Genomic DNA, 12618 nt, shown 5'->3' with positions numbered 1-12618 from the left:
AAGGCATTATGGGTAACGGACACAAAAGTCTCTGGCTTGAGGTAGTGTAGCTGCTCCTCTACTGGCAAGGCATTTGTCCGTCAGCACAAGGGAGCACAAGGGATTTGTGAGGAGAAGAGGAAAATGATCAGCAGAAGAGCTAGTTACAAGTGGACTTCAGCTGGTGAAAATTTAGCAGAAAATAGAGAACAGTTCAAATTTCATAGAAACATCTCCACACAAACACACACACACACAAAAAAAAAAAAAGTCAGATTGCATAGGGAACTTTGCCCTATTTAGACATCTAATTTAAGCAGTGTCTTGATTCAAAAATAAGAACAAAACAAGCTGTTTTGCTCAGATAGGTGGACTCCCATGCTGACAGCCTGTTTATCTCCTTGTCAGGTTGCTTCACAGCTGCCTCTGTAACTTCATCTTTGTGACTCTGGATGCCCAGCAAGACCTCCCGGAGTTCACCTGCAGGACCTCTTCCCATCCAATTTTAAATTGTTCCTGTCATTTCTACCTGACTACACGTAAACTTCCTATTGTTTTCTCCCTACTTAGTCAACTTTTTTCACTCTTCTTAGATAGTGAACTACTCAGAGCAGAAACCTTCCTTCTTGAATGTTTGGCAAGTGCCTAGCGTACAGTGGGGACTACTATAAATGTGCAACAAGTAACTCTAGACCTTACATTTCATACATATTCAAACCATATGGGATGTGATATACAGAACAGGGTTGCAGGAGCCATCTCTTAACTGCAGTCACAGAGGGTCAGAAGAGGGAGATAGAAGAGGGAAGAAAGTAAGTTTCAGATGGGAAAGGTTACGTTCATGTGAAGACTTGCATTCAGTGAAAATTGTTGTGAATTTTCTCCCTTTAATGAGCATTTTTCCCGCTTTGCCTCCCTTTTTTCTGATAGTGGCCGGGAGTTTTTGCAGCTGAGGAAAGCAGTTTTGAAATGGATACCTTTATCTGTTTTGTGTGAACCACCAACAGCATTGGGTTAACGAGACCTCAGTCCTAAATATCTTGTGGATCTAAAGAAAAATAAATACACCTATTTAAACCTTCACCTTGGAGGTGCATGCTCCATTTCCAGCCCTGCCCTGGTGATTTTGCAAGTTCCAGGTCAGATTTTCTCAGACCAGGGAATGTCCTATGGTGTACTTCCAGGGTCAGCTTGCCCAGCCTCAGTAAAATTTGTTTAAACAGTTGAACACTTGTTAAAACAGACTCGATGGTGGCAGCAGCACCTTGTGGCTGATAGGAATTCATCCAGGCCCTCTTGCAGGGCATTTCACCAGCCTCTGTCTTCCTGGGACCATGTGAAATTTCATTAAACTGAGTTTGCCCTGCATGGGATGGCATCCCTAAATCTCAGTGCCTGAAGAAGAAGCATCACAAGGACTCTGGTGCCCAGTGCATAAAGCTGGTCCACCTCCATGCCAAACACCCTGGCAGCAGCACCAGCACTCTGTTTGTTACCAGGGGTGACTGGGGAACAGGGAATCAGGGAAAAAATTTCATAACCAGTTAAGTATCCAGCTGTGCTTCAAAGCTACATGGAAACCTGTCAGGGTTGAAGTCTTAACACAAAAATAATAATGGGACATGCAGCTCTGGAGTTGTAAGTGAGAATCAGCCTCCTGAATGAGTCACTCTGGCTATTAATGTAATGTAAGAATGTCAAATTATTGTAATCTTTGTCAGAGGTCAACCTACATTAGAACAGCAGCTCAACAGACACAGGATAAATACCTCTTAATAATTTAGGAAAGCTGCGTTTTTTTGTTGTTGTTGTTTTTTGTTTGTTTGTTTGTTTGTTTTTTTGTTTGTTTGTTTGTTTGTTTGTTTTGTTTTGTTTTTTTTTCTGGTTAATAATTGACTTCACTATCCAAACACTTGCTGCTGCCCTGCTGCTCTCTTCTTCAGGCAAGTGTGAGTGTCGAGCTCTCCTGCATGGAGTTCAGCCTCTTTGCAGACCTGCATGGAACCACTGGCTTCACGGGATCAGCACTGCTAGTTTCAGTTGCTGAGGATTTATACCTCCCATCTGCAGCTTAGAGTTTTGGAATAAAATATTTTCAATATAGAGAATTTTGACTAGCTTTAAATCACAATCAGGATTTTTTTTCTGCATTTCCACAGAAAAAATCTGGATTCCCAGGACTACTCAAAATAAGTTGTTTGCCAGATAATCACCCATGCCTCCTAAATGTCAGAATACGTTTACTCATGCCCAGACCCACTAGAGCTAAATCTGTGGAACAAATTATTGTTCCACAATTGTGTGTCACAAGGAGTGGGGAGGTTTGGGTGTAGGAATCTGCTCCAAGCCTGCCTCTGTGAGAGGGAAGAAGTATGCTAAAGGCTGAAGCAAACAAGACACAGACTTTGTATTTGTGGCAGCATTTAGAAGCAGGTAAACCTTCCCTGTCGCTCCATTTTAATGCAAATTTTGTTTTCTCTTCTTCTTGATAGCATCGGGAAAATGCACTCCCAGTCAGATTTTTTCCCCCTTTCTTTAATATCTACTTACCATATTCAAAGGAAAAGGAATTTTTTGTAGATACCATGTATGGGCCAAAGGCTTCCTTAAAAGAGTGCTACTCTCAGAGTATATTTTGCAGCATTTTGTGAGACAAAATACCTGACCTCTGAACTTAACTATGAGTGCTTAGAGACAGGAGAGTCAGGGGCCAGGATCCCACCTCCCAGTTTTCCCTGTAACTACGTGCGTTAATTGATATTTACTTAGGGAAGTGTGTGATGGCCTCTAGTGGTGCACACTGTTGGTAAACACAGAAGCATCGCAGCTTCTCTTTTCTGTTTTTTTGAGTGGCACCGGAGGAAAAGTGTTCTGGATATACTGACATGGGTGTATTGTTACCATACGAGTAACGAGACAGCCCAGTGACAGACGGGCGGCTCCATTCGTGACACTCATTCCTCCATACTCCGAGGAGGAGGGTGCTCGGCGCACACTGGGAGCAGATGCAGAGACTGATATTTAGCAATGACACCTTATGTACTACAGATTGCTTATGAAAGCACCATCATCTTCCTCTGTCCAGTACTGGGGAATGACAGCAGACTGACTTCATCATGGTTTTCTTTTCCTGCTACCTACCAGGCACATGTGCATACTGATACGCTATGCTAGGAAACAAAAATATTGATTTGTTTCTTTTCTGCTGTGGTTTTCCCCCTTTATCATGATATATTTTGATGGTATGATCAGATTAAGACCACAGCAGAAGAACCAAGACTATGGGACATTTTCTTGCAGTGATGAGATGGACTGACCCTCAACAATACAAACACACCAAGTCTTCCTGCTGTAAGTGCAGCCTCTGCCATTACTACACTGAACGTGATGGCCATTAACTAATCGTCATCAGGAAAAATATAGCTCTCTCTCCCTCCTCCACTGCACACAGAGGCACATACCATATAAACATCATAAAGGACACAGCGAGAGAGAAAAAACACACTAGAGGCCATACTAAACCACATATAACCCTGATTTGAGAAGAGACTGTTATTCAAAGCAGTGAAAGCTTTCATATACTGTATGGCCAGAGAGTCGGATGTTTTCTCAACAGTTTCCTAAGCAATAATACATAGATAAAGAGGCTGGAATCTGCCATCCCCTTTATAACATATGCATGTCTATTTATGAAGACACTTAAGCATGGATTTAGTAAGTCCAAGACAAAGCTCTAGAGGCGGCTGTCTCTTTAAATCCGTCTCCTACCAAGTGAAATTTGTGGCCCTGATGAATGGCAGAGCAGAGTCATCCATAAAAGGGCAGAGGAAAATCACACTCATTTGCATACAGTAATTATTCTCTGAATCAGGCCACCTTTATTGCTGCCAGAAAATCTACTGTCAGCATCGCTCTATAGATCATGCTGGAGAAGCCGGCAGCCGAGGAGCGGGGTGGCTCGGGATCTGCCGGCCAACCTCACTGTGGGGGCATGCTGCCTCGAGCCTCGCTTCCCATCCCATGCACATGCATCCATCTCCGTCTTCTCCTGGGTCCTGTCCCAGATCAGCAACATTATGGGAGGGCAAATGTTTGCATCCATACAGTGACAGGGTGGTGGGAGCCGTGCAGGGTGTTGGGGGAGGTTCCTGGCTCTACTCAGGTAGACTGAATACTTTTTTCACCTTTTTTCCTTCCTACTTGATATCTTCTAATGACAAAAAAAAAAGGGGCAACTTTGCACAGGCATGGTAGAATAATGGAATAATTTGGCTCTAGCTGACTGGCATTTCAGCCTGCTCATGGAAGAAGTAACAGGGAAAGGGCACAGCCATACGGCACAGGAAAAAAAAAAAAAAAAAAAAAAAACAACAAAAAAAAAAACATCAGGAATCCTGAATCAGCAAACTAGTAAAGATCGATGGGGCCACATTCCCATCACAGCACAAACGAACTTAGCACCAGCCTGGAAATCCTCCCTCAGCTCTTCTCCTGCTGTGGCCCAGCAGGCTGGTCACAACACACAGCATGGAAATAGAGCTTATAAAAGTACCCTCAGGTAACTTGAGGAACAGCATCTTCCTGTCTGGCTGTCCATCCATGTATGTCTGTGTACCTGCAATGCTGTTAAGGAGCTGAAGTCTGTCAGAGGCTCCATAGTAAAGATGTCCTTGGCATGAATCCAGTTGTGATCATACTTCTTGTGATACCAAAACCTGACATGCAGAAAGCACACATTGCCCATAACGAATCACAAAGATTAGAGCAGTATAGAGCTGGAAGAATTCTAACAGCTTTGGTGCCAGCACTGCCATTTGCCACACTCTGGAGCAGGTTTCTCAGCTACAACCCCTACATAAGAGCTATCCACTGCTGAAAGAGCTGGGAAAAGAAGATCCGTTGTCCTCATTATGCAGGACCTGCCCATCAGCTTGGGTCTGTGTTCGCAGCAGTCTGAGCAGGATCAAATCTAAATCCACATCTCCTGTTCAGGGTGGCTGGAAGTGACCTCTGAGAGTCAGTGTGGCTTTGGGCTTCCCATCAGGGTGGAATTTCTGGACATCTCTGGTGCTAACAGGACAGAGGCAGCACCCTATACTCCACTTACCCTGAGGCATCATCAATTAGCCGATGTATGGAAGAAGGTGGAGCTCTTCCTTGAAGGAAAGCAATTTAGTCAGCCATAATATCAGATAATCAAAAATCCATGGGTCCTGTGTCCACTGCCTGTGTTTTTTATTCTTTCCTAGAAGGTCTAGGCCTAGAGTCCAAAGGTGTGGGGAAAAGGTGGTGACTTCACAAACACACAGTAGGGTTGCTTGCATGTTATGTTAGCAGTATGTTATTTTGTTTTTCATAGTCATTGGGTGTTGCAAGCACTAGGTGTGAGAAAATGGAGTAAGAAGTACACTAGAAACTTCAGTGGGTGAAAAGTGTTCTAAAATATGACCAAAAAATCTGATCCGAGTTCTGCTGTAGACACAATAATAACTGATCAAAACTCTGCCTGACCCCATTGGTCACTATTTTTAGTTAATTGACTTCAGGCATCCTAAAGTTATTGTTTTTCTCTGTACTCCCACCTCTATCAAGAGACAAACTCAATACCTTTAACTTTACTTTAATTTGTGATCTAACCAAACACTTTGGACTTCAAAACAGCCACAAACAGCCAAAAAGCATTTTTCCACCATTTTTTAGTCAAGCAATATTGTAACCCAAAACGAAAACTGCCTGGCACAATACAATGCCTTTTCAGTATTTCCTGCAGGCTCTTTCAGCATTATCATACCATCCAATCATAGAGTTATTCTGGGGCTGCTTAAGTAAGGATGGCTTTTAACCTCCCAGAGCTAGTAAGCTTTTAGGGATTTTGTTAGCATACAGCATAAGCAGGGTCTTTTTTTTTTTTTTTTTTTCCAGTAAGTTAGAGGTGATGGAAACAAACTTTAACTCAGACAGTATTTGCTGTTCTCAGGCATATGAAAATTAACATGAAAATGACTGCAACCTACCACGGCTTCATGAATCTTCGTTAGCCTATTTAAAACAACATCTACCTCACAGTCCTATTTCCAGAGCAGACATCTGTCCATACCAAGTCCACAGTGACAATCAGCACAACTTCATTCCTTTGTCCCTTGGCTGATTCCTCAAGAAATGAGTAGCACGTGCCACAGGGAAAGACCTCTTCTAAAGCAAGTTTCTGCTGACCACAGCTTGTACTGCCATTGGCATGAGATAGGCTTTTCCCTCTCTGGGGCTGGCAATAGGCTATTTTGCAAAAATTAAATTAACTTAAACAAGAAGCAGAAGAAAGAGAAAAAATGGGGAAAAATGAAGAAGAAAAAAGAACTGTAAGAGGAGGGGAGTAAGCATTGCTGAGCAGTGATACTTCTTGCCTAAAGCTCTGTCAAAGTACCTGACCCCTGACAGATCTAAAGTAAAGTCATTTAAATGATGTAAGGGATATAAATTTTTTTAAGCAAGTGGCACCAGCTCATGGCTTTACTGTTTATTAGAGAACGAAGCTGCCAATATTGGCTTGCTCAGATGAGCACTTATAAAACCACACCGATATATGTGTTTGCATTCCTCTTTGGCTAAAAATTTGTCAGAGAAGAAAGGCATTAAACCTGTCACCTCAGATAAAGATCAGATGTTTGATTTCAAGCAGAAGAAAGCAAACACTCTGCTATAGACTCCATTAACTCCTTGAGTACTCCGCGGGAGCTGCGGGACAGGCCTGGCAGGCGCACTGCCCGCGACACGGATGGCTTGGGGGATGTAATGGCTACATGCTGCTTCTCTCCCTCCTCACTGCCTCTCCAGAGGCTGTGAAGCAGAATGCATCGGCTGTCTGCAGAGAACGGTGCTGTCCGAACCAGCAACTGGGTTAGTTGTTTGTTGATGGTCTCAGTGCCACTGCTGGGTCTACCTTTTCAGAAGATGTTTGTTTGGGACACTTGATGGGCAAGCAGAACTGTGATCCGCTCCACCACAGTGAAAGGTCTGGTGTATTTTAGAGATCTCTCTGATATTTATCTGATGAGAAGATGTGCATTTTGTACTGTATCCTTTTCCCCCTTAGAAATATGTACAGCTGTTGAAAATGTACACTGGAGTGAGATTACATCCTGCAGTAAAAGTCTACTACCTATTTTAATACCTGAAAGCAAACTGAAACTTTCCCATAACTAACTGGCTTAGAGTGAAGTGCATAAACTTTACTGAAGAAGAAGAAGAAAAGATATTGCAAAAATCCACCTTCTGTTTCCAAACACCTTCACACACAAGTCAAGGGTTAAACCATATGAAAGAGGGGTGTAATGAGAAGCACTAATAAATATTTTCATCTGGAAAATCCGAGCCATGCAAGACTGGGAATGTAACTATGAGGCAAACTTTTATAGTCTCCAGTTTGAGGCAGATCGTTTGGAACATTTGGACACATGTGAGATCATGGCACACAAGTGTTTGCTATATTAATCAAACAGCACAATAGTTGCCTGGATACCCACATCATTTCATCAGCTGTGGTGGCCTGTTACCAGTTTTCAGAAAATGAAATGCGACCCCTGAGGACTGTAATTGGGTGAGTATAGTAATTTAGGAACGTTCGGGGGATCTGGAAAATCTGTCCAGCCAATTCGCTTACAGCCAGCCATGGCAGAAGGGTATTTCAGCAACGAAGAGTCACGCACGGTGCCTGTTATCAGCACTGATACCCAGTACCTTCCCTTCGCTTGTTTGCCACTCGGTGCCAGTTGCGATGAACTCCAGAGTCCTAATGAGCCTAGAGATAATTTTGTTTAGCAAAGGATTAAGACTGTGCTATAGAATACTCAAAAAAAAAAAAAAAAAAAAAAAAAAAAAAGAGGAAAAGGAGGGGGTGTAAAAACAAAAACAAAAAAAAAAAGGAAAAAAAAAAAGAAAGCCAGTTCTGTGCTGGCAGAAACCATGGTGCATTTGCAATATAAACTGCTGTCTCCTCTTACACAGAATGTTTGTTGTGATACAACTTGAAACATAAAGGGCAGTGATCTCATCTTTTAGCGCAGGAGGCAAAAGCCCTTCGGGATTCATCCAAGCTTGTGGCATTTAGTTTAACCCAGTGTAACCTGATGCAGTTTTGAGGCAGGTAAACTGTGTGTGTGTTTTAATTACATCTGGGCTATGTAACCAGTCCAAAGTTTGGGTCAATAGAGTGATGAATTCTCTAGCCACACAATCTTTAATACTGGCTGGGCAGGTTATTAATTTTATTTATTTGTACTGTTAAAGACCTATATAATTTGTAACTTTGATCAATTGTTTTTTAAAAGCTCAGAAATGTTCACACACTTCAATCAATTAATTTTCTTGGGGTAATAAACTTATTGTATGTTATTTTCATAATTTATACAGGGTGAAATTTTTACAAATCTCTTATCTATTCTATTTCTAACAGGTCATCAGGGTTGCTATTTCTGTGGCAGCAGATTGCATTAGCTGCATAATACAGGAATACTAAAGGGCAGAAGAAGACCATATGCTCTATCGTAGGCCGCCTTTTAATCCCCAAAATACCAAATCATCAGCTTAATCCTTCCAGTCTACTCGAGAGTGGTCTGTTATAACCCTGAAAATGGGAGGGGGGACAAAAGAAGGTACAAGGCCAGAACTTCTGCTAATATAAATCAGTGCATTTCCATTGACTTCAGCAATAACATCTTTGGGACCAGCTGAGGGTATGTCCCATATCCTTCAGCTCGAAGGGAAAGGTGAACTTCCCCAAGTCTATTCTCCAGGTCAGACACTGATAGCACATTATTCAGGGGTAAACCAAACCATCTGAACTGTTCTGAACACTGTTAGAGGTATATTGCTGCAATAAAGTTATAAAAATGTAATATGCTTTTGTTTGGAAACCTCCTCTAAGGTCTTTTCTGAACTCTTTCAAGAGGAGTGCATCCTCCATATTGTATGAAGACAGTAAAAATGTCTATACTCTATATTTTGATCAGTACTCATCTAAGAAACGTGCTTCAAGATGGTTTTGGACTGCTACTGTTCAGTTTGTTAGGAGGCTTTTCAATTATTCCTTTGAGCGTTGCCACTCAGCTGGCAAATGCTCCAGCAGGGATGGCTGGACATTTTAATTCTGCTGCCAGAAATTACGTTCTTCTATGTTAAATCCAACTGCAGTCAAAATCCTATTGCCATTCCCTTGGCAATTTACCCAGGAAATTCATAGTTGGCCCTCTTAGATGAGAAGGTTTCTCTAAAGTTTTCAATGATCATTGCAGATACTTACTTGTGCTTCTGCAATATATAGTAACACTCCCAAGAAGTTATCCTATAACACATGATAGCATTTTGAACCAGCTTAGGCTGATTTGGCAGGGAGGCTGGGTCTAAGAACATTTCAAAAGAATCAGTATCAGGCTGCAGGGTTGTCCCAAGTGCAACTTTTCAAAGTGAATTTGCTTCTTCTCATTCAGAGGCCACATTTTAGTGGGCTTGACACAGTGCTCTGCTACCATACATAAGTCTCCTCTGAACAGGTTTCCAGTTTCCATTAGCAGTGTTACCTGCAGCCCTTTTTAAAAGAAAGAAATCCACGAAGAATTATCCATCTGATAACAGGTTGCCTAGTCTATCCATGACAACAAACACCATTTTAAATAGTCTGTGAAAATATATTTTAAAATGATCGGGGAAAGTATTAATAAAAATTATTTAAGATTTTGTATGAAGCATCTTGTTGATGAGCCTTCTAAGAAACAGCTGGGGAACAGAAAACCTGCATCTTTAACTGATTTTGTAAATACTCTCAGCTCCCATACTGCATGTTATTTTATCGATATACCCTCACTCCAGAAGGCAGATTTCACTGCAACAATCCTTTCCTACCCCTGAGGAAAAAAAAAAGAAAAAAAAAACTGAAACAAGAAGATGGGTGCATAATACATGGCTCCTCTGAGGCAGAAATTCCTACAGTTATTCACAGGTGTCTGCAAAACAATATTTCGTATTCTCTGTACTGGAGAAGAAAAAGACTAAATTTGAAACATCTCTCTACCCACTTCTGTGCACCAAGAACATTACAGCTGTGATGCATAGCACTCCAAAAGTGAAGAAAATGTTATATGCGTAACAAAAGTAACAACAATGAAATCCTAAATGATACTGAGTCTTACGCTGATCACATAAATACTCCTATTAATATAGTGCACAAAACAAAAAGGCTGATAGAAAGATGTCAGTGGAGGTGTGAGAATGGGGAGAAGAGAAGATATATTACATTGCATTAGGAGCCAGGAGAAAAAAAATCCTAATGATTTCATGATTTTTCTATTTTTTTTTCTTTTTTCCTGTAGGTAAATTTCCTATGAAGAGACTATTTTCTTAACAAATTTGCTTTTCAGAATAATGTTCTGAACCTCTGTATTCATTTTAGCCAATGAATTACTTGTGAACTGTTTGCTGGATGTGCTGGATATTTGTGAGTCAATATTTGCACAGATTATTTGATCCCCCAAGTCATATGGTATTATATTAATGGCTTTATGCAAGACCTCCATGGAACAATATAAATGAGAAATCATTTCCTAAAAACGCTTGTAGGGAGAAAAGAAATAACCAGCTTGAATGTTTGCAAGAAAAACGGCCACTGATTCATGAATCTTAAGAATTTTTGGTAAGACCTTTAGAAATATATTTTCCTCTGCTTAGACTGATATTGGTTGTGATCACACTGTCAGTTAAAAACAGCTGTTCTTGTTGAATTTACATTGTAAATAGGGATTTCTAATTCACAAAAATTATATGAACCAAAGCAAATTAAGACTTTTTCCCATTTAAATTAGTACAACATTGAAAATGCTAATTGGATACTAGATTTTTGGATGCCTAATGTAAGCCCTTTAATAAACTTGATTTTCACAGTTTTACGTTCTAAATGTCAAATCTTTTGTAGACACTCCAAGTCAGATGTAAAAGTCTAAGGCCCCTACAAAAATACAACACAATTCTCCAAATCTTTACCTTTCAATCTTCTGGTGGTTCATTAATAATAGCCTGTGTTCTCCATATGTTTATATAAGTGTATATATATATATATATATATATCATAGAATCATGGAATCAATCATAGAATCATAGAATCGTAGAATCACAGAATGGTTTGGGTTGGAAGGGACCTTAAAGCCCATCCAGTTCTAACCCTCTGCCATGGGCAGGGACACCTCCCACCAGACCAGGTTGCCCAAAGCCCCATCCAACCTGGCCTTGAGCACCTCCAGGGATGGGGCTTCCACAGCTTCTCTGGGCAGCCTGTTCCAGTGCCTCACCACCTTCAGAGTAAAGAATTTCTTCCTAATGTCTAATTTAACAACCCCATCTCTCTCACCCTGTCTTCATAGGAGAGGTGCTCCATCTCTCTGATTATCTTCGTGGCCATCCTCTGGACTTGCTCTAACAGATTTATGTCTTTCTTATTCTGGGGGCTCCAGAGATGAACACATTAGTCCAAGTAGAGTATATGTATGTATGAATGTATATTTATGTGCACATGTGTGTATTGGGGATGTATATATAAAATTAATTTTGTGATTGGCAGAATTGATACTCAGCTGATCACAGAAAAGTTTTGTGTGATTAGTGGACTTTTCCACAAGACTTTGTCAATACTAGAGCAACATTAAATATATATAGAACAAAGGACCTGAAAATCTTCCTAAGTGACATTGTCCAGGTCCTTGCTATTCTTGACCAACATCTCTTAGAGGTCTGTTCATAAATGCATTGACCTTCATCTTAAAACCAGTGACATTTCTGATTAGTGTCTCTTCAGAGCTTCATCTCTCTGATGAGTAGAAACCTTCTGTCAATGCCTGGGATAAGTTTATTTATGCCTAGATTTATATTCATTTGTTCTTGTCCCAGTAGCTTTAACATATGTATCTTGAGTGTCTTTCAAGCATGCATAGCAAATACATTTTTAGGAGCTTGGGGTATTTTTATTTTGATAAGACCTCAGAGGTTATAAAAGTGCAACAACAATAAGCTCACAACCTATCTCATCTCTGATTTGTTGCATGTTTTATAACCTACTTTTATGTGCAGAAAGTTGTAAGGAAGCTCTGAGCAATACAATGATGTGGTATCCTGACACATCTGGGCAATACAGAAACATCTAAATGAATAAAAATAATACAACCATGAATAGACCTGCTGCTTCTCCCTAGCTAATATGCCCTGTTTGACAGCAAGCAATCCCTTTCCTGTGCCCACAAACTCCCTTTTTGTTGAGGGGATGACAATGGACAATAAGGTCTGGTGCCCACCTTGTTTGGACTCTAAGGCTTTGTGAACCTGCCTTAGCCAAGAGAGAGATGAAATCTCCATCCTCACTCCATTCTAGCTGACCCTCATTTCTGCAGCACATTGATCCTCTGATGAGCTCCTCAGAGCTCATGCTTCTCCCTGTGTTAGCCACTTCAGTCTATTCTAATAGTAATTTGCACATAATTTCCTCAGTGGCTTACCAGAGTGCAGGACCCTATACTCAAGAGCATGTATGTGCTGTGTTCTGATAAATGCTCTTCCAGTTTGCCTACAGTTGGAGCAACATGCCCACTCAGAAGCCATCTGGTC

Source organism: Cygnus olor, chromosome 2 (assembly GCF_009769625.2).
Source record: "Cygnus olor isolate bCygOlo1 chromosome 2, bCygOlo1.pri.v2, whole genome shotgun sequence".
Taxonomy (NCBI): domain Eukaryota; kingdom Metazoa; phylum Chordata; class Aves; order Anseriformes; family Anatidae; genus Cygnus; species Cygnus olor.
Note: the sequence above shows the minus strand (reverse complement) of the source record.